This window comes from Balaenoptera borealis, assembly GCF_965194805.1.
Source record: "Balaenoptera borealis genome assembly, chromosome: 1".
In the NCBI taxonomy this organism is placed as follows: Eukaryota; Metazoa; Chordata; class Mammalia; order Artiodactyla; family Balaenopteridae; genus Balaenoptera; species Balaenoptera borealis.
Genome location: NC_138860.1, coordinates 144,650,255 through 144,669,838, shown reverse-complemented (window position 1 = coordinate 144,669,838; position 19,584 = coordinate 144,650,255). Strand labels below are relative to the sequence as shown.

The 19,584-nt window shown below is 40.8% G+C and overlaps 1 protein-coding gene across 5 annotated transcripts in view; it reads right to left on the bottom strand.

The window, feature by feature from the left end:
- Positions 1-11,732, bottom strand: part of OMA1 (OMA1 zinc metallopeptidase) — a 92,745-nt gene extending 81,013 nt beyond the window's left edge. For 2 of the 5 annotated variants that reach the window (XM_082358226.1, XM_082358227.1), the window contains exon 1: positions 1,067-11,732. The gene's annotated coding sequence lies outside the window, so the exon portion shown is untranslated. The remainder of the gene's footprint in view (positions 1-1,066) is intronic. The other 3 variants (XM_082358228.1, XM_082358225.1, XM_082358224.1) reach the window with 3 other exon arrangements.
- Positions 11,733-19,584: the final 7,852 nt, after the last annotated feature.

Genomic DNA, 19,584 nt, shown 5'->3' with positions numbered 1-19,584 from the left:
TCTTCTGAAAGTGACTATTTCTTCCCTAGTTTCTATGGAAACAGCTGTCAGATTGGCAAAAATAGAACATGTACTTTAAAATAATCATTCAAGCAAAGTACACACATGATGGAAGGCTTAAAAAAATAATAATAAATTGGAAGGCAACAGAGTTGGTTCTTAAGCTTCCAAATGCCAGACTGCACCCCTTCACCACAGCTGAGAATTATGGATATGGACCCAAATCCTTTTAGTGAGGGTTACATGGCATTGGTCAGAGTCACTATAGTTGTTCAATCCCTGAATTCCCAATGAAGTATTTTCATCTCCCTGGACTAAAATTTCTCATTGAGGACTGTATGGCACAACACAATTGTTGTTCCACTTTACGCAGGCAAGTGACATTATTTAAGGAGCACAAAAAGTGAATCTGTAGACAAGTTCATGAAGAAATTATTTAAATACCCTACAACTGTTGAGACAGGGAATTTCCTATTTTTCACTGCGGGGTTTAGGTAGGGAAACTTTTATTTTCTCTGCTTTAAGAGGGAACAGGTAAAAGAGATGGTTTGAGTCTCAAGATGCCAAAAGCGGCTGGAAGCGGTTTTCTACGGGTGAAGGTGTCACTGTGACGCACACGATACTGCGGTAAAAAAAAAACACAACTTTTAAAAAAGGGCCGCTAATGAGAAGGCTGGGAGGAGAGGGAGCTTATCTTCCCGGAAAATGCAGCCACCTGCCTATTTGCAACTCCCGCGCTGCCAGGGTAGCACCTGGGGTCCCCGCAGTTCACACCAGGACGGGATCAGGCGGGAAAAGGAGACTTTACTGCCACGTCCTCCTTTCCCACTCTCCCTCTCCCCCGACTCCACACGCTGCCCCCGCGCTTCACTCCAGCCCGGCTCCCCGTCGTCCCTCCTCCACCCCAGGCCTGGCCACCCCAACCCAGCCGGGTCCCCAAGGGTCCCCGCTCCTCACCCCAGCGCCCCTCCAAGCTCCCCCCACCCCAACTCCCGTACTCTGCCCCCTCCCCTGGGCCCGGCCCACTCTTAACAGCCGTGCAAAGGCGACCCCCACCAGGACAGACCCTAGCAGTGTCGAAAACGAAGATTCCTCTGACCCGACCTATGCGCAAGCGTACGCCCCGCCAAAGGAGCCCGAACTCTTCACTTCCTGCCGTCGGCTCGGACATGGACGCCTTTGGCTCCGCCCACACCGGGCAGTCAATACACCCGCCCAGAGTCTTCCTCCCAGAAGGCCCCGATCCCATGTGAACTGTGGCGCTCTAGCGCCCCCGCGTGGCCGGAGGAGGGACGTGGCTGCAGGCAGAGCTGCTCGCCTGGGAACATCTTCACTTGCTCAGGTCTTGGAACCTGACTTGGGTCCCTCTAATGAGTGATCCAGGCAAGGCTGTGCCCGCTGTAGATTCTAAGGCAGTGCTGACCAAAAGGAAGGAGTTTCGAGGGCTGCCGAAAGGCTAAGGTTTCTTGGTTCAGAAGTCGCACTGATAGAAGTAGTCTTTGGACTGTGAAAACTGTTTCCACATGGCACATTCTAAGGAAGATGAAGAATAACCTGAAGCATCTGGAAGATAGTTGAAAATAGCTGGCTACAAAGTAATGTGTATAGTACACTTCATTCATTCCACCAAAAAATATTTATTGGGCACCAAGTGCCTTCTAAGTGCCAGGGAAACAGAGAACAAGACAGACCCTACTTTCATGGAGCTTATATCACAGTGAAGAAAGAGACAACAAGCAAGTAAACAAGTAAATAAATAAGATATCAGATAGTGACATGATCCCATAATTTCAAAGTCAGTTTGTTATATTTATATTCTATGCACAATGAAGAACATCCTAAAGGATATAAACACTATTTTTAGGTATCACTTTTAGAGTGTTTTAAAGTAATTTTTTCTTTTATCTTGCTTGTCTATATTTTGTAATTTGCCTTTTGCTTTAAAGGAACTATGTTGGCATATCTCTGACCACTGGTTCCCTAAAAACTGAAGGGGCAGTTCCCTGAATCTTCATGGGCTTATCTCCCACCCTCTGAAGTGCATGTTTCTTACCAAGGTTTCCAATATACTAGCCACCTCTTGCTCATCCTGCCTGATTAGCATGATGTCATCAATGAAACAGGTGTGACATTCTGTGGGTTGACCAAGTGGTCCAGATCCTGTACTATGATGGATCACAGAGCTGACACAACAGCTGTGATCAGGGCTATTACATGATTAGGTCTGCAGTAGTTTGTAAGCCATCCTCCTGGTTTCTGAAGGGGCCAGCCAGGCAAACTAAATGGAAATATGACAGGGACAACCATCCTTTGGGTTGTTCATGTGGCATTAACTCCACCATCATCCCCCGCTTCCCCTTGGATGAAATACAGGTTTTGATTTACTATCTCGACTTGATAGGGAGGGGACAGTTTCAGAGGCTTTCACTTGGTCTTCCCCACATGAGAACTCAAGGCCAAGGACCTAATGTGGGGCTTGCTTCAGCTTCCCAATATATATACTCCCAGTTATGCACTCAGAGTCTGGGGAAATGACCACTGGGTGGGTCTATGGGCCCAGGGACCAATTGTAAGCTGGATGTTACCCAGGACTCCGCTTATTACCTGACCCCCAGAAGTCCCCAGTCTTAGAGAGAGGACTTGATAACACTTGGATTTCTGAGTAACAAGATCCTTTCAGACTCTGGGAAATGTCTGGGTATTCCTCTTTCCCCAATATATAGTTAGCTGAGAAAATGGTCATAGGCCATGGAGCAATCATTACTGTAAATACTTGTTTCAGTGTTTTAGGATTCTTCTTCCTCGGGACCCAGCCACCTCTTTGGTCAATGGGTTCTGTGGTCTGGGTCTGAAAATTGACTCAGATGTGAGAATTAAGCAAAGAACATGACTTTTTATTGGGGTAACAACTCTGAGACACCTGTTCCTCCATTCTTTATTTTTTATTTTATTTTATTTTATTTTATTGGCTGCATTGGGTCTTTGTTGCTGTGTGCGGGCTTTCTCTCGTTGCGGCGAGTGGAGGCTACTCTTCATTGCGGTGCGCAGGCTTCTCATTGCAGTGGCTTCTCTTGTTGCAGAGCACAGGCTCTAGCCGCGTGGGCTTCAGTAGTTGTGGCACACGAGCTCTAGAGCGCAGGCTCAGTAATTGTGGTGCACAGGCTTAGTTGCTCCGCGGCATGTGGGACCTTCCCGGGCCAGGGCTCAAACCCGTGTCCCCTGCATTGGCAGGTGGATTCTTAACCACTGCACCACCAGAGAAGCCCTGTTCCTCCATTCTTGTGTTTTTCTGGTCATAGATGTTAAGCAAAACCCAGTTGGCTGCCCATCTATTTTTTCCCCTAGGGACACCTTGTATTATTAAATACCTTCACAACCTCGGTGGATCAAGCCCCCTAAGGCTGCCCCCTTGACCTTGCCAGCTGTTATAGTAATTACAGCCCCCAGACTTCTGGTGGTTAAAGCCACCACTTGGCTTCTATTACTTCAGGATGCTATCATCCTCCTGGATATTATCAAGCCCAGCCCTGTGATTGCTTCTCTTACCATCATCCCTAGCTGGTACTCCTCTCATCAGTGCCTTCCTTGCTGTCTTTGTATACTATCTGTCTTTTGGGCCTCCAATGGAACATAATCCTCTGTCTGGTCTTCTGGCTCCACAAAATAAATCATTCCAGCAAGCCCACTTCCCTTGGGCTTTTCTTTCCTTCTTCTAGAGTTTGCCAGAGCAATTCAGATGGCTTCCTCTCTGGAGATTTCCCTTGGATGAAGACACCTGCCTCATCCAAGAATATGCCTTCTCTCCAGGGACAGTGCACATCAAATGACTGGTTAATCTGTGGGGACAAAGGCCTGACCCTTGGATTTCAATTGAGGACAACCCTGCAGGGCCATCCCAGGTCTCCATGGGACTGGCGGAGAAGCCCCACTTCTTCTGCCCAGTCCTCTTTCCCTTCATCTCCAGCAACTCTGCACACAAAGAATTCTTTCAGAATCTCTTTCTGGGGAACCCAACCTAAGGCAACTCAGTTTTCTCCAGAAGTAGAAGCTGCTTTGATACAGAAAGACTTTCATTCTCACCTCCTAGAGGAAGTACTGGAAACTGGATACTGAATTAAAGGAGAGACTAACTCTGAAGAATTATGAGGGATGAATTGTTTTAGCACCAGGCATAGACAGAAGCTCAACAGACAAGAGGACTCTGCTGATCTAGATTCGGGCTGAGAGCCAGGTGAGATGAGCACAGGATTTGATGAGGGTCACATACGTGATAGTCTGCAAGGCACGGGCGGTCTTGACTAAAGCGGGCTTTCCTTTTTCTTGAATACGTGCTAGGCCTGACTGTTCCAGATGTTGGAGATGGCTGGCTCTGCATCTGAAATGCCCCCCACATAGACAGTTGCCACATCTTCATTTGCATACTCCACTCCAACAAAAATTAGCTCAGTATTTTCTTCATCCACATTTGACTTTTTTACTTTCTTCTCCTTTTTTACCTTCTTCTTCCCATATAACATGAACAGGCAGGCCATTTCATTTTTTAAATTTATAACATAATATTTTTTTCTTTTTTTTTTCTTTGGCCCTGACGCATGGCATACAGGATCCTAGTTCCCCAAGCAGGGATCGAACCCATGTCCCCTGCAGTGGAAGCAGGGAGTCTTAACCACTGGACCACCAGGGAAGTCCCTTTTCTTTTTCTTTCTTTCTTTTTTTTTTTTGCCCAAATAGAATTGTCACACCAAATTCCAGTGTGTTATTTTTAGAAATTGCCACCTGGATTGTCATTGCACTAGCTTGCTGACTGGTCTCCCTACCTCTGTATAAATACAGCCAACCAGACCCACTTCCTGAAGTTGGGGGCCAAGAGGGTTCAGTATGGCTCAGCGAGCTCCAGGCTGGGCCCAAGAGGAAGCCACAGCTTGGACACATCCTCACTCACTCTCCAGAGGTTAGTTCTCCAGAGATCCCAGCTGAGCACTTTTCTAAGAGTCAGTGCAAACTACTATTTCTTTACTACACAAGTTAAATAACACCACAGAAAAGCAAAAAAAAAAAAAAGTACACTTAACCCCACTACCCAAAGATAATCACTGTTAACATTTTGATACGTAAGCTTCTTGAAAAGTAAAATTAAAATTACTTTAGGACTTCCCTGGTGGCACAGTGGTTAGGAATCCACCTGCCAATGCAGGAGACGTGTGTTCGAATCCTGGTCTGGGAAGATCCCACGTGCCACAGAACAGCTAAGACCGTGAGCCACAAGTACTGAGCCTGCGCTCTGGAGCCTGCAAGCCACAACTACTGAAGCCCGTGCCTAGAGCCCGTGCTCCGCAACAAGAGAAGCCACCGCAATGAGAAGCCCATGCACCGCAACGAAGAGTAGCCCCTGCTCACCACAACTAGAGAAAGCCCGTGCGCAGCCAAAAATAGATAAATAAATAAAATAATTTTAAAAAAAGAAGCAATGTTTTAAAAAAAAGAATTAAAAAAAATAAAATTGCTTTAAATACTTAAAACTTTGTTAGAATAAAACATTTCTTACTGTTGTTTTAATGTGCATTCCTTTGATTCCTAACAATGTAAGCAATTTTTTATGCTTATCTGCTCTTTCGATTTCTTCTTTAGCAAATTGCCTGTTCATGCCTTAACCCGTTTTTCTATAAAAACATTCATTTTTATCTTATTGACTGGTAAAAATATTTTATATATTTAAGAATTGTCTGTCGTTCACGTAGCAAATATTTCCCCTGCTTGACAGTTGCCTTTCAACTTTAATTCATGTCTGCATATATAAATAATTTTTAAAATTGTGGTATAGACAAATCTATCCATCTTTTCATTTTGGTTTTTGCCTTTGAGGTCATATTTATAGTCTGTCTCAATCCCAAAATTATGTATTTACCAATATTTTCCTCTAGTATCAATATTTAACGACTTTGTTCCTAAATCTTTAGTCTACTAGGAATTTATTTTGGTGCAAAGTAGGATAGAAAAATATAACCTAAAATATTTTCTGAATGATTAGGCCAGTGGAGCTTTTACAAAAGACACATGCATATGCCCTTCCCATGGTGAGGATACCAAGGTAACTGCTGTCCCAGCAATTAATTGAACAACCCATCCTTTCCTGACTCAGTTGAAGTGTTGCTTTTGTTACATGCTAAATTCTCATAAATCCACATCTTTTCCTTTGTCTGTCTGTTCTGGCACTAGTATAAGATTCTAATTATTCTAACTTCATAATATAGATTTTATTTTCAAATATTTTCTGGCTCTTCTTATACATTTGACCTTTAAGATGAACTTTAGAAATTTTTTCAAGTCCTCCCCCACCAAAAATGCATTGAGATTTTGATTTTGTTATTGCTGTTGTTTATAAACTTAGATTAATTTTGAAGAAATGTATATCTTTGCAATGTTGACTCTATCAGTCCAGGAAGCTGGCATATGTCTCCATTTATCCAGGTTTTCTTTTATGTCCCTCCATAAAGTTTTACAGTTTTCTTATATGAGTCAAAGCAGTATATTTTCTAAAGGAACTATAAACTTTGACTTGTCATCTTAAAATTACAGAATCTCAGAACTGGAAGGGACTTAAAAATCATCTAAGCATCCCACTCAATCTGTAGCTGAGTTTGCCTCTCAAACAAGCAAAGATATGGGGTGTATTTTGGTGAGTTTTTTTGATATGATGACATCATATTATATGTATTTTCTGTGACTTCAGTTTATCACTTGAACAGCAAGTCTTGGAGAAATTTCTATATCAATGTATATAGATCAACTTAATTCATTTTAATCACTGCATAGTGTTCTATGGAAATGATATCACATCACTTAATTTATTATTCCCCTGTTGTGGACATTTAAAATATTTCTGTTGTTTTGTTCTTACAAAGAACTCAGCTTACAACCTTGCACCCTAACTAAAAGTTCTCAAAATTCTAGAGCACACAACCAGTGCCTGCAAAGGCCCCCTCCTCAAAGTCACCACCAGGTGGCACAATGCCTGTTCAAAGAAAGGCTTTTCCTTGGCTTTCCAGTGTCCTTCAGTTCTGTTCAATAAACATTTATTGAATGGGTGTTGTATAGTAAGCCCTGGAGTTTTGTAATACCCCAATTTCAACACAATAAAATTCATTACTTCAAAAAAATACTTGCTGAGGGCACACTATGTGCCAGGCACTGTGTAGGTGTGAGGGCTCCAGGGAAAATTAACAATCCCCAGCCATTCTTCTGAACTCCAACAATTCCTAAAATAAAAGAGGGGTCATTACAAAACGGTACCCATTTATTTCTAAGCCCTGGATAATTATTTACCCATTAGACCAAGAGACCAGGCAGCAGATTCTCAAATAATTTGGATAATCCCTTAAATGTGTTGTGAGATGCCCATGCTTATATTCCTATGGTCTTGCACATGCTGTCCTTTCTATGTGGAATGTTGTCTAATTTGGGTTTCCCTCAGAAGGATACCCTGAGACAAGGAATCAAATGTAAGTAATTTATTTGGGAGATGATCCCAGGTAGCACCAGCTGAGGAGCAGAGAAGTGAGACAGGAAAAGGAAGGAAGCCAATAAATGACGCATTACCCAACTAGTTACAGATGGGGTCAAATGGAGTGGAGTCTCTCTGAAGAGTGTGGGGAGACTATGTAACACACAGAGTTTTCCTAACTGGAGGAGAAAGTTGCCTGGCTATTTATCTACCAACTCCAGCCAGTCATTGGTTGAGTGCTGTCTGGTGGGGGGGGGGGGTGGTGATTAATTCTCTGCACTTCCAGCATCTTGCATATGCTTCTGAGGGATCCAAAAGCCTCAAGAAGAGGAATGCAGATGCTGGCTGTTGCAAGCAGAACCAGCGTGTGCAGAGTTATGGGCCAGATGCCAACATCCAGGGAGATATGAGTGGGCACCACTGGCATCTACTACAAATGCCTTTTCTACTGTCACCTGGCTAATTCATTCTTCAAAACACAGGGCAGAAATCACACCCTCTGGCAAGTCCTGCATGCATCTGCAGCAGACCTGGTGAGTTGCCCCACTTTTCTGTGTACCAGCAGCACTTCATGCTTATGTTTTTCCTACTAAGAGATTGTAAGTGGTGGCTCTGAGACCCAAGTTGTCTCCTGACTCCAAATCCCAGGATGAAACCACTAACACGCTCCCGTACAAGTGAGCCCCTTGACTTGTAGATGCATAACTCCAGTCTCTGCCTCTGTCTTTTTTTTTTTTTTAGTTTTAGAATTTTATTTATTTTTTTATACAGCAGGTTCTTATTATCTGCCTCTGTCTTCATATCACCATCTTCTCTGTGTTTCTGTGTCCTATCTTCTTATAAGGACACCAGTTTTTGGATATAGGGCCCACCCTAAGTCAGGATGATCTCCTCTCAAGATCCTTAGCTTAGTTAAGATCTACAAAAACTATTTCCAATGGGAATTTGAAGGAGAAAAAGTTCTTCTGTGTGGCTCTTAAATTAATAAAATACGAGACTGGAGCTGCTGGTGGCCCTATTGCCCTAGATGAGGAGGAAGTTGGCCTAGAGAATGAAAGCCAAGCCATGAGCAGAATAAAGATATAAAGAGAGAAACAGAAACCTGACATTATTTGAGCCCTTGGACCCAGCCATGCCTAAAGCTAATACCTCTCCTTCACTTTCCAGTTACATGAGTCAACAAATTCCTTTTGCTTAACTAGTTTGAGTTTCGCTGCTAACAAACACTTGCACCTGAAATAGTTCTTAATAATACAATCAAGTATTACATATCTGCTTTCCTCCTTGATTGATCCATTTCCCCTTCTCTTCTTCTTATACCTGACAAATTCCTATTTATCCTCAGGTCTCAGTTTAAACTTTCTCAAGTAGACCTTCCCTAAACTGATCCCCACCTCCACCCCAGATTACATCAGTTTTACCTGATGGATGTTCTCATAGCCCAGCATTCCCTTATCATAACACTTATCTCACATGATTGTACTTGCCTGTTTAGTTTATTCCCCGTCCCAACACTATTTCTGAGCTGAAATGTAAGATCTTTGAGAACAGAAAAAAATTCTGTTTATTGCTCTATACTGGTTTCTAGCATAGTGATGAAAAGTAGTAGATGACTAATGTCTGTTCATTCACAACTTTGAATCTTCATTTGTTTTTCAAAGTGTGGTAAAGTAGGCTATGACCAAATATAATTTATGGCTGCTGTATGTGTGTGTGTGTGTGTGTGTGTGTGTGTGTGTGGCTACTGGACAATTGTAATATGTCCTGATTAATTTTTAGTAGAGAGACTGGTAATTACTTTTACCTAGGGATTTCTTAATAAAACTATAATAATAATTTTTTGAAAACACCCAGGCTGATCAAAGGGAATAATTTGAAGAGGATAATTATACTCATGGAGGATGAAGATTATTGCTTTAATAGTATTGAGCGGTCTGATGAGACTAAAGAAAGGAAGAGCTCAGTTTGCCAGTTCCTTAGGCATTTTCTGAAGATCTGGATTTAAATCTAAATAATACATCACCTTGAATTGTCCTTCTTTTAAATAACGTTTTCCCCCCTGATTATTGAAGCAAATTATAAGCATCATAGAAAATTTGGAAAATATGTAAAAGTATATTTGGAGAAAATGGAAAGCCCCAGTATCCCCACTGATGAATCTTTGTATTTTATTTTTGTGTGTATCTGTAACCTGGTGTCAGTTCAGATCCTGGCTCTTGCCCCCAGGGACACTCCTGGTCTTACCTTCTCAGGGTCCCTCCTCCGGGATTCCTGATTTCACTTCCCATGGGTGTCCCGTTTTTATCCCACAGAAGCAAAGAGATGCCTTTTCCTTGATTTCCACACTTGCATAGCCGACTTATCCTGAAAATCTGGGGGTAAAGACAAGGAGGAAATTTACATCACAGTTCCGTATTCATCATTCATTCGTTCATTCCGCAGGCACTGCCTTTAAAGGAAATGGAATATTAGAATTGCCTTTGCTTAGTCAAATCACACACTAGTGGTCTGGATGGAGTTGAATAGTATCCCCCCAAAATATATGCCCATCTGGAACCTATAAATGTGACCTTATTTGGAAATAAGTTCTTCTCAGATGCAATCAAGTTAAGATGAGATCATACTAAACTACAGTGCATCCCAATCCAATGACTGGTGTCTTATAAGAAGAGGGAAATTTGGACATAGACACACACAGAGGAAAGACAGCCAAAGGAAGGAGAGATTGGAACTATCTGCCACAGGCCAAGGAGCGCCAAGAAGCTAGAGGATGCGAAGAATGATCTAAGGAACATGATGCTTCCTTAGAGCCTTCAGAGAGCATGTGGCCCTGCTCACACCTTGATTTTAGACTTCTAGCCTCTAGAACTGTGAGAGATTACTTTCTATTATTTTTCAGCCACTACATTTGTTGTACATAGTTATGGTGGAGCCAGGAAACTAATACAGGGGTCAACCCCATGCTGAATGATCTCCCCTCCTTGCCTCTCCATCCTCTCCACCTCACCCTCATCCCCCAGCTTCTACCCAACTCCAAAAAAATATCCTCCCACTTCTTAATACAAATCAGTTTGGGTTCTTTCTCCTGTTCCCCAAGCAAGGGGCCTCCCTTTGTAAATCCAAAGGCTTATCCTTTCCTTCACCAACTGGGCGGTGGCCAAGGAGGGATTCCCTTTCTCCAGCCCCAGTAGACTGTTCAAAGAAAACCAAGTGGAATAATGATTGATTTCTACACTGATAAAAATTATACCACTGCACTCGAAGATTAAAAACAGAAAGAAGAAAAAAAGAGGAAAACAAAAGCAGTTATGGTCAGTTTGGATTTAAAACAGCCAATTTTGCATTTAAATTACAAATGTGTTCCCATTTTTCTTTTTAAAAATGGAGCGGGGTCATTGTGTCACTTTGGTACTATTCCCCCTGCCCTTCACTTAACAATATATTGTGAGCACTTTCCCCTATTAAAAAGTCCTCAAAAATTAAACCATGATTTATACAGATCCACAATCCCTTATCCACAAATTCAGAATGCTCTGAAAACTGAAAGCTGTTTTGAAAGTTTGGTGCCAACCCATTTGATGGCAAAACTGACCTGAAGTGGCCTACAGCTATTTATGGTCTATTTATACCAATTAGCGTGGCTATTAATAAGTTTCATGGCAGAAATCTGGATGTGTTGATGATGTTGCTCCAGACCCTATTGAGGGTGCTAAATAATACACGCACGATTATGACCAGACCTAGGTGGACAGCTGCAGAGGATCCCAGCATCCCAGAAGTTTGCAACAACCAGCCATACGCTCTCCCCTTTTAGTATAAAAGAAGCCTGAATTCTAACTCAGCGGTGTGGCTGACAGGGTCTTTGTGCTCTGGCCGAGTGTCAGGCCTGTGCCTCTGAGATGGGAGAGCCAAGTTCAGGACATTGGACCACCAGAGACCTCCTGGTTCCATGTAATATCAAATGCCAAAAGTTCTCCTAGAGATCTCCATCTCAATGCTAAGACCCAGCTCCACTCAACGACCAGCAAGCTAGAGTACCGGACACCCTATGCCAAACAACTAGCAAGACAGGAACACAACCCCAACAATTAGCAGAGAGGCTGCCTAAAATCATAATAAGTTCACAGACACCCCAAAACACACCACCAGATGCAGTCATGCCCACGAGAAAGACAAGATCCAGCCTCATCCACCAGAACACAGGCACCAGTCCCCTCCATCAGGAAGCCTACAAAACCCACTGAACCAACTTTAGCCAATGGGGGCAGACACCAAGAATAACGGGAACTACGAACCTGCAGCCTGTGAAAAGGAGACCCCAAACACAGTAAGTTAAGGAAAATGAGAAGACAGAGAAACACACAGCAGATGAAGGAGCAAGGTAAAAACCCACCAGACGAAACAAATGAAGAGGAAATAGGCAGCCTACCTGAAAAACAATTCAGGGTAATGATAGTAAAGATGACCCAAAATCTTGGAAATAGAATGGAGAAAATACAAGAAACATTTAACAAGGACCTAGAACAACTAAAGAGCAAACAAACAATGATGAGCAACACAATAAATGAAATTTAAAAATCTCTAGAAGGAATCAATAGCAGAATAACTGAGGCAGAAGAATGGATAAGTGACCTGGAAGATAAAATAGTGGAAATAACTACTGCAGAGCAGAATAAAAAAAAAAAAGAATGAAAAGAATTGAGGACAGTCTCAGAGACCTCTGGGACAACATTAAATGCACCAACATTCGAATTATAGGAGTCCCAGAAAAAGAAGAGAAAAAGAAAGGGACTGGGAAATTATTTGAAGAGATATAGTTGAAAACTTCCTTAATATGGGAAAAGAAACAGTCAATCAAGTCCAGGAAGTGCAGAGAGTCCAATACAGGATAAATCCAAGGAGAAACACCCCAAGACACATATTAATCAAACTATCAAAAATTAAATACAAAGAAAAAATATTAAGAGCAGGAAGGGAAAAACAACAAATAACATACAAGGGAATCCCCATAAGGTTAACAGCTGATCTTTCAGCAGAAACTCTGCAACCCAGAAGGGAGTGGCAGGACATCTTTAACGTGATGAAAGGGAAAAACCTACAACCAAGATTACTCTACCCAGCAAGGATCTCATTCAGATTCGACAGAGAAATTAAAACCTTTACAGACAAGCACAAGCTAAGAGAACTCAGCACCACCAAACCAGCTTTACAACAAATGCTAAAGGAACTTCTCTAGGCAGGAAACACAAGAGAAGGAAAAGACCTACAATAACAAACCCAAAACAATTAAGAAAATGGTAATAGGAACATACATATCAATAACTACCTTAAATGTGGATGGATTAAATGCTCCAACCAAAAGACATAGACTAGCTGAATGGATACAAAAACAAGACCTCTATATATGCTGTCTATAAGAGACCCACTTCAGACCTAGGGACACATACAGACTGAAAGTGAGGGGATGGAAAAAGATATTCCATGCAAATGGAAATCAAAAGGAAGCTGGAATAGCAATTCTCATATCAGATAAAATAGACTTTAAAATAAAGACTATTACAAGAGACAAGGAAGGACTGCATAATGATCAAGGGATCAACCCCAAAAGAAGATATAACAATTGTAAATATTTATGCACCCAACATAGGAGCACCTCAATACATAAGGCAAATGCTAACAGCCATAAAAGGGGAAATCGACAGTAACACAATCATAGTAGGGGACTTTAACACCCCACTTTCACCAATGGACAGATCATCCACAATGAAAATAAATAAGGAAACACAAGCTTTAAATTATACATTAAACAAGATGGACTTAATTGATATTTATAGGACATTCCATCCAAAAACAACAGAATACACTTTCTTCTCAAGTGCTCATGGAACATTCTCCAGGATAGATCATATCTTGGGTCACAAATCAAGCCTTGGTAAATTTAAGAAAATTGAAATTGTATCAAGTATCTTTTCTGACCACAATGCTATGAGACTAGATATCAATTACAGGGAAAAATCTGTAAAAAATACAAACACATGGAAGCTAAACAATACACTACTTAACCAAGAGATCACTGAAGAAATCAAAGAGGAACTCAAAATACTCCTAGAAACAAACGGCAATGAAAACACGATGACCCAAAACCTATGGGATGCAGCAAAAGCAGTTCTAAGAGGGAAGTTTATAGCAATACAATCCTACCTCAAGAAACAAGAAGCATCTCAAATAAACAACCTAAACTTACACTTAAAGCAATTAGAGAAAAAGAACAAAAAACCCCCAAAGTTATCAGAAGGAAAGAAATCATAAAGGTCAAATCAGAAATAAATGAAAAAGGAAGGAAGGAAATAGTAGCAAAGATCAATAAAACTAAAAGCTTGTTCTTTGAGAAGATAAACAAAATTGATAAACCATTAGCCAGACTCATCAAGAAAAAAAGGGAGAAGACTCAAATCAACAGAATTAGAAATTAAAAAGGAGAAATAACCACTGACACTGCAGAAATACAAAGGATCGTGAGAGATTACTACAAGCAACTATATGCCAATAAAATGGGCAACTTGGAAGAAATGGACAAATTCTTAGAAAAGCTCAACCTTCTGAGACTGAACCAGGAAGAAATAGAAAATATAAACAGACCAATCACAAGCACTGAGATTGAGACTATGATTAAAAATCTTCCAACAAACAAAAGCCCAGGACCAGATGGTTTCACAGGTGAATTCTATCAAACATTTAGAGAAGAGCTAACACCTATCCTTCTCAAACTCTTCCAAAATATACCAGACGGAGGAACACTCTCAAACTCATTCTACGAAACCACCATCACCCTGATACCAAAACCAGACAAAGATGTCACGAAGAAAGAAAATTACAGGCCAATATCACTGATGAACATAGATGCAAAAATCCTCAACAAAATACTAGCAAACAGAATCCAACAGCACATTAAAAGGATCATACACCATGATCTAGTGGGGTTTATCCTAGGAATGCAAGGATTCTTCAATATATGCAAATCAATCAATGTGATACACCATATTAACAAACTGAAGGAGGAAAACCATATGATCATCTAAATAGATGCAGAAAAAGCTTTCGACAAAATTCAACACCCATTTATGATAAAAACCCTGCAGAAAGTAGCCATAGAGGGAACTTACCTCAACATAATAAAGGCCATATGTGACAAACCCACAGCCAGCATCGTTCTCAATGGTGAAAAACTAAAAGCATTTCCTCTAAGATCAGGAACAATACAAGGTTGTCCACTCTCACCACTATTATTTAACATAGTTTTGCAAGTTTTAGCCACAGCAATCAGAGAAGAAAAAGAAATAAAAGGAATCCAAATTGGAAAAGAAGAAGTAAAGCTGTCACTGTTTGCAGATGACATGATACTATACATAGAGAATCCTAAAGATGCTACCAGAAAACTCCTAGAGCTAATCAATGAATTTGGTAAAGTTGCAGGATACAAAATTAATGCACAGAAATCTCTTGCATTCCTATACACCAATGATGAAAAATCTGAAAGAGAAATTAAGGAAACACTCCTATTTACCATTGCAACAAAAAGAATAAAATACCTAGGAATAAACCTACCTTAGGAGACAAAAGACCTGTATGCAGAAAACTATGACACTGACGAAAGAAATTAAAGTTGATACAAACAGATGGAGAGATATACCATGTTCCTGGATTGGAAGAATCAACATTGTGAAAATAACTATACTACCCAAAGCAATCTACATATTTGATGAAATCCCTATCAAACTACCACTGGCATTTTTCACAGAACTAGAACAAAAAATTGCACAGTTTGTATGGAAACACAAAAGACCCCGAATAGCCAAAGCAATCTTGAGAAAGAAAAAAGGAGCTGGAGGAGTCAGGCTCTGGGACTTCAGACAAAGTTACAGTTATTAAGACAGTATGGTACTGGCACAAGAACAGAAACATAGATCAATGGAACAGGATAGAAAGCCCAGAGATAAACCCACACACATATGGTCACCTTATTTTTGATAAAGTAGGCAAGAATATACAATGGACAAAAGACAGCCTCTTCAATAAGTGGTGCTGGGAAAACTGGACAGCTACATGTAAAAGAATGAAATTAGAACACTCCCTAACACCATATACAAAAATAAACTCAAAATGGATTAGAGACCTAAATGTAAGGCCAGACACTATAAAACTCTTAGAGGAAAACATAGGCAGAACACTCTATGACATAAATCACAGCAAGATCCTTTTTGACCCACCTCCTAGAGAAATGGAAATAAAACCAAAAATAAACAAATGGGACCTAATGAAACTTAAAAGCTTTTGCACAGCAAAGGAAAACATAAACAAGATGAAAAGACAGCCCTCAGAATGGGAGAAAACATTTGCAAATGAAGCAACTGACAAAGGATTAATCTCCAAAATTAACAAGCAGTTCATGCAACTCAATATCAAAAAAACAAACAACCCAATCCAAAAATGGGCAGAAGACATAAATAGACATTTCTCCAAAGAAGATATGCAGATTGCCAACAAACACATGAAAGGATGCTCAACATCACTAATCATTAGAGAAATGCAAATCAAAACTACAATGAGGTATCACCTCACACAAGTCAGAATGACCATCATCAAAAAATCTACAAACAGTAAATGCTGGAGAGGGTGTGGAGAAAAGGGAACCCTCCTGCATTGTTGGTGGGAATGTAAATTGATACAGCCACTATGGAGAACAGTATGGAGGTTCCTTAAAAAACTAAAAATAGAACTACCATATGACCCAGCAATCCCACTACTGGGCATATACCCTGAGAAAACCATAATTCAAAAAGAGTCATGTACCACAATGTTCATTGCAGCTCTATTTACAATAGCCAGGACATGGAAGCAACCTAAGTGTCCATCGACAGATGAATGGATAAAGAAGATGTGGCACATATATACAATGGGATATTGCTCAGCCATAGAAAGAAACGAAATTTAGTTATTTGTAGTGAGGTGGATGGACCTAGAGTCTGTCATACAGAGTGAAGTAAATCAGAAAGAGAAAAACAAATACCATATGCTAACACATATGTATGGAATCTAAAGAAAAATTAAAAAAAAATGGTTCTGAAGAACCTACGGGCAGGGCAGGAATAAAGAAGCAGAGGTAGAAAATGGACTTGAGGACACTGGGAGGGGGAAGGGTAAGCTGGAATGAAGTGAGAGAGTAGCATGGACATATATATACACTACCAAATGTAAAATAGCTAGTGGGAAGCAGCCGCATAGCACAGGGAGATCAGCTTGGTGCTTTGTGACCACCTAGAGGGGTGGGGTAGGGAGGATGGGAGGGAGATGCAAGAGGGAGGAGATATGGAGATATATGTATATGTATAGCTGATTCACTTTGTTATAAAGTAGAAACTAACACACCATTGTAAAGCAATTATACTCCAATAAAGATGTTAAAATATATATATATATATATATATATATATATATATATATATATATATGCACCAAATTATTCTTCTAAAATTTGAAAATTCTGAAATACATTCGGTCTCAGGGAGTTGTGGATATGTATAACCATCCCCTTGTTGTTGGATATTTATTTTCAGCTTTTTGTTATTATAAAATTGCTGCAGGGAACATGTCTCATATGTGAAACTTTGTTTGTATCACTGTTCATTTCCTTAAAATAAATTCCTTGACATGGAATTGGGAAGTCAATGAAAATAAACATTTCTAATGTTCTTGGTGGATATTGTCAACTTGTTCTCCAGAAAATTATACCAGTTAACACCTACCTCACCAGCTCTGAGTAATACCAGTTTTATTAATTTCATAGAAGAAGGATTTTAACCCATTTTGCTTTGAACACATTGGATAACTAACTGGTGATGTTAGATATATTTTTTAAAGTTGTTTATTATCATTTCTAGTTTCTCTTCCAGAATTGTCTATTCATGACCTTTGTCTGAAGACAGGCCATCTTTTAAGATCGTTCTGCGTATGTGCTGCACCAAGGCCAAGGGGTGCGGTAGCCAAAATCAAGTCTGACTCCAATCATTTTCTCTTTACAAAGGTACCTACCTACCTGTGCACTTGGCAAGCCTGCACCATAAAACTGGGTCCAAATAAATGGGGTGCCTTTTTCTAATTTATCTGCCCAGATGGGGGTACCCTTTCTAATTTGCACAAAGTTACCTAGCTGAGGCCTTGATTAGATCTTTGTTTTTCTAATCATTTGTCTCGGTTCTCTATATACCAAAGCTATTAACTTTTTGTGTATTCTATTGTGCTGACTGTGTTTTCCTTGCTTATTGTTTTGTATTAGTTCTACAAATTATTATTAGTTCACAAATTATTTAAATGTGTTCCACATTGCTTTTCCTTAAAAAACCTTTTTGGAGTTCTAAGTAGCTTTCTTTTTCTTCCTTTTGCTCCTGAATATTATTTTGAGTGGTGAGATATGGGTAGAATCATATGAAATTTACCACCTTGGACAGTTAATCCCAGATGTCAAAGGGACATATTTGCCCCCATTTAAACTCCCAGGCCAGAGCTAGCCCTTCCGGGAGATCTCCACCCATCTCATCTGTCCAACCATTGAATCAGCATTAATTATTGGGCACCTGCTATGTTCCATGAACTGTACAGAGATGACTAGAAGGAAACAGTTCTTCCCCTTGGTGGAGCTTGCATTGGACACTGTGTATTCAAGTTTAACACACTGATTCATAAGAGCTAACATTTTTGAGTGCCCCCTGTGTGCCAGGCACTAGTCTAAGTGCTTCACACGTACTAATGTAGTTACTTCTCTCACCAGCCCTGGAAGGAGGTGGTACATTATTGCTCCCATTTTACAAGTGAGGAAGCTGAGACATGAGGAGTTTAAGTAACTTGATCCAAGATCATATGCTGACAAGGAGCTTTGCCAGAAGCTGCTCCCAGGCAATCTCATCCCCCTGTTTTCCCCCAACACACTCACAGATTAATCTCTTGAACTGTCTACTCCAACCCTCTCCTTTTCCCGAGGTGGTTGTCCCCAAAGAGCAGGCAGCCGCTGGACGAAAACTGTAAGTGGCAGACACTCAGGTCTCTCTTGATCTGGACCTTTGCTCCCACCAATGCTCCCCTTCCCCATCTGTTCAGTAGGCCCCGCCTTCTGACTTGGTCTTATCTCCTGGCACCAGACTGGGCTGGTCCTTTTGTCTCCATCCCTGGTTTTGACCCTTCTTGGTTCCCTTACCAGCTCATCCTCCTCTTTCCTGTCCTGAAGTGCTGAAGTCATCGGAGGCCTGGAGCTAGCTCTCTCCCCTTTTCAGTCTGTCACTTTCCCCTAGACACTTACATCCCTCTTCATGGCTTTTTGTACTACCTACATACAGGTGCCTCCCAAAACCTATATGCCAGTGCCTCCCAAATTCCCATCTGCAGCCCAAAATATGCCAGACATCTACATCCAACTCCTGGGTGAACTCAACATGTCCAAAACCATACTTATCATTTCGCTCCCACCAAACACATTCTCATTCCTGTGTTCTCTGTCTTGTGTAATGGTACCACCAACCAATCATGAAAGCCAGAAACCAGGGAAATGTTCTTGACACCTCCCATTTCCTCACCACCCCCATGTAGAATCCACCCCAAGTCCTATTGATTTTAAATCTTAGATGTCCCTCCAATACACTCAGTTCTCTCCATCACCATCACTATCTTCTACACATGCTCTCAGTCTAAACTACCTTTATCTCTCACCTGAGATTCTCTTCTGGTCTTCTACTGTTTCCTTGCTCTTTTTCAGTCTATTCTTCATATTCCAGGCAAAGTGATCTTTTTTTTTTTAGGAATTCCTTTATTTTTATTATTTATTTATTTATTTATTTATTTATTTATTTATTTATTTTTGGCTGTGTTGGGTCTTTATTTTTTTTTTTTTTAATTTATTTATTTTCAGCTGTGTTGGGTCTTCGTTTCTGTGCGAGGGCTTTCTCTAGTTGCAGCAAGCGGGGGCCACTCTTCATCGCGGTGCGCAGGCCTCTCACTATCGTGGCCTCTTTTGTTGCGGAGCACAGGCTCCAGAC